Raw genomic sequence first — 3,223 nt, forward strand, 5'->3', positions numbered from 1 at the left:
CATCCCTAGGTCTTTCACACTTTGTACTTTGTAATTAGCCAGTGATTTCCATTTAAATTTTCCGACTTGTAAGCTACGTACGGGATCCCCTACATGATTCGTGGCTTAGAAAGCATGGAAGAGACTGTTGAGAAAGCCGAGGTTGGCACAAGGAACCTATCACTTGCTGAAAACTACATTTAAGCTGCTCCAGTAGTGGGTGCAACAAGCTGCCGCGACACGCCTTCACTTTGCTAGCAGCAAACTCCTTTGCAGCTAACGACAATGGGCTCAATATGGCAGCGCCCAGGGATTGTTGACGTCGTTTACAGCTGCGCTTGAACGACAAGATTTTTTTGCCTCTGTGACATCAATTTTCGCATGCCTGGCTTTATCGGCATTCCATGCCTGTGAAGTTTGAACTGAGGAACCTTTTCTTGTTCCGGCGTTTGCAATATCTGCTCTATATATTTATGCAACTTCAGTTGAACACTTGCCTAGTGGAGCCACACAACGAAGGCTGGATGATGGGTTTGCGGCTTTTACTAATTTCTTTATTTATTTCGACACAGTGTTTGTTTCCTTTCTTGTGCCGAAAGACGAGTGAATGATCAAGAGAAATGGCAGGGAGCAATCTGATGGCGAAGGCCACTAGAGCGGCCTCTTACAACATCGTACTGCAGCTGACTCTGCGTGTGTTAACCTTCGTGCTGAATGCATACATCTTGCGACACATCACCAAAGACCTGCTTGGAGTGATCAACGTCCGGCTGATGCTTCTGTACACGACTGTGCAATTCCTGAGCCGGGAGCCTTTCCGACGATCATGTTTGAGTGACACGGATAACCAGAACTGGCCTGCAATCATCAACGTAACCTGGCTGTGCCTTCCTGTTTGCGTCTTTATCGGTGCCATGATGAGCTTTGTGTGGCTGTTCGTTTTGGAGCAGCCCGACCCTTCGGTTGCAGGTGGTTACGTACTGGGTGTGCACTGTGTGGTTATTTCTGTAGTTATTGAAGTGCTCGCAGAACCGCTGTACGTTGTCAGTCAAGCATTTCACTACATAAAGTTCAAAGTGTTTTTTTGTTGGCAGCGGCATTGCCTTACGATGCATTATAATGGCAGGACTTGTCGCATTCGATCCCGAGAATGCCGTTTGGGCTTATAGTATTGCCCAGTTAATATCGTCTGTGTATTACACGTGTGGTTCTTTTCGCCTATTTCACATTTGAATCTAGGCGGCTGCGCCAACTCACCAAAAGCGATTCACAGGACTCTGGGCTTAATCAAGACGACCATGCGCTGCCTTTCACAACTGCGCTAGATATTATTCCCTTCATTGGTTGTAATGGTACACAACTTGACCATGATGTCACAAAACTGACCTGGAGTTTTATGAAGCAAACAGTCTTCAAACAGCTTTTGACAGAAGGTGAACGTTACATCATGACTGTTTTTAGCATTCTCTCATTTGCTGAACAGGGTGTGTATGATGTCGTCAACAATCTTGGATCTTTGACTGCACGCCTCGTCTTCCAGCCTGTTGAAGAAAGTAGCTACATTTTCTTTGCTCAAGTGGTACAACATGATGTCCCACCTGATCGGCAAGATGTACACAGTATTACACTGAGTGCATCAACCCTTAAGAACCTTCTTAAGCTGCTGACCCATATCGGTCTCATAATATTCACCTTTGGTCAAGGCTACTCGAGTCTCCTTCTGCATATATATGGTGGCAGTGCACTCAGTGGCAGCTTGGCTCCCCTGTTACTTCGGTGGCACTGTGCGTACATTGTGTTAATTGCTATCAATGGAGTCACCGAGTGTTTTGTATTTGCCGCCATGAAAAAAGAGCACCTGGACCAACACAACCAGAGGCTCGCCCTTTTTTCAGTTCTTTTCCTTCTTGTTTCTTACCTTCTGACTTCCTTATTTGGAGCTGTCGGGTTCATTTTGGCCAACTGCTTCAACATGATTGCACGCATTGGCTATAGCATGTTCTTCATAACTGCTTACTATGGAAAAACACAGTATTGCCCATTACATGGCATGCTTCCCAGTGGAACTGTACTTGGTGCTTCGGTATTCAGTTATGTAGTGACCAAAGTTTTCAGAAGCAGCTTTCTGCTGTGAGGCCGGATTTACTTATCTCTTATTTCATACTGCTGTAGGTGCCATGTGCTTGGGCACGCTTCTAGCCGTCATTTATATCCAGGAGAAAGAACTGACCGCATTCCTCAAAACATGTTGGCACGAGAAGAGCTTAGGAAAACAGCGTGAAAAGGTGCAGTAGTGAACCTGTTTTTTTATTTTGGCAACTTGTTTATACCGTCCTTCAATAATTGTGGTGAAATGTGTGTGAAACTCGGCGAATGCGTTAGTAATTTAAGGAGAGGGCTGCTTGTGTATGTTTTTATTCAGTGAGCCGAATAATTCACTGTTCCGAATTATTCTCGTGACATGCTATGCATGCAGTAAAATTTGTGAAACTTGCTGTTTGTGCTTTTCCACATCAGTGTTTACATTTTGTGAATAAGAGACTGCTGCTATTCCTGTCTATGTCTATAACAGGTTTTATGCCGACGTCCAAACTTCATTGTCAGTTTACAACAAAATTATTACTTGTGGCATGATTTTGTGGCAGGTACTACAAAAATTAGTTATCTGTACCTAAGTAGCTATGCTTGTCTTTTTCATAACAACCGCAGGTGATTATTGCATGCTTTTATTTGGCTTCCTTGAGAAAATATTTTCATTAGGCAACTTGGTATGGGTTCTATTGATCTAAAATATGTTTTTCAGTCGTTTCAGCAAAATGTTCAGTAAAATGGGTCGCATTTACACAATAAAGTGAACTGATGTAGACAAAACATCTAGTATAACTCGTATCGCACAGTAACTACAAATGGAAGACAAGCAGGTTTAAACGACAGTCCGTTGCCACAGACGAGTGTAAAAGTATTTGCATTTTGCGTTAGATCTTTCCCTACGATGACAATAGCACTGGCAGGAATTTGTATTTTAAATTGGCAAAGCAAGTCAAGCCAGAGCCCATGCTTGTACCGCGCTCTGTAATCAGGCTACATGGCCTGGAGTCGTTATACAACACTTTACGATTAAGACTGTGAGTATTAGATCGCATTACTTTTGTTAATTTTGCTGAAAAAAACTTCAGATGCCTTGATTTTTTTCACTTGCAACTTGTCACCATTTCTTCCACAGTTAAACCAGGCTTTGTCATCA

The 3,223-nt window shown here is 43.2% G+C and overlaps 1 pseudogene; it reads left to right on the forward strand.

Annotated features, from left to right (window-relative positions):
* The first annotated feature begins 255 nt into the window (after positions 1–255).
* LOC144114105 (man(5)GlcNAc(2)-PP-dolichol translocation protein RFT1 pseudogene) lies at positions 256–1,347 on the forward strand (annotated as a pseudogene).
* Positions 1,348–3,223: the final 1,876 nt, after the last annotated feature.

This window comes from Amblyomma americanum, chromosome 1, assembly GCF_052857255.1.
Source record: "Amblyomma americanum isolate KBUSLIRL-KWMA chromosome 1, ASM5285725v1, whole genome shotgun sequence".
NCBI lineage: Eukaryota > Metazoa > Arthropoda > Arachnida > Ixodida > Ixodidae > Amblyomma > Amblyomma americanum.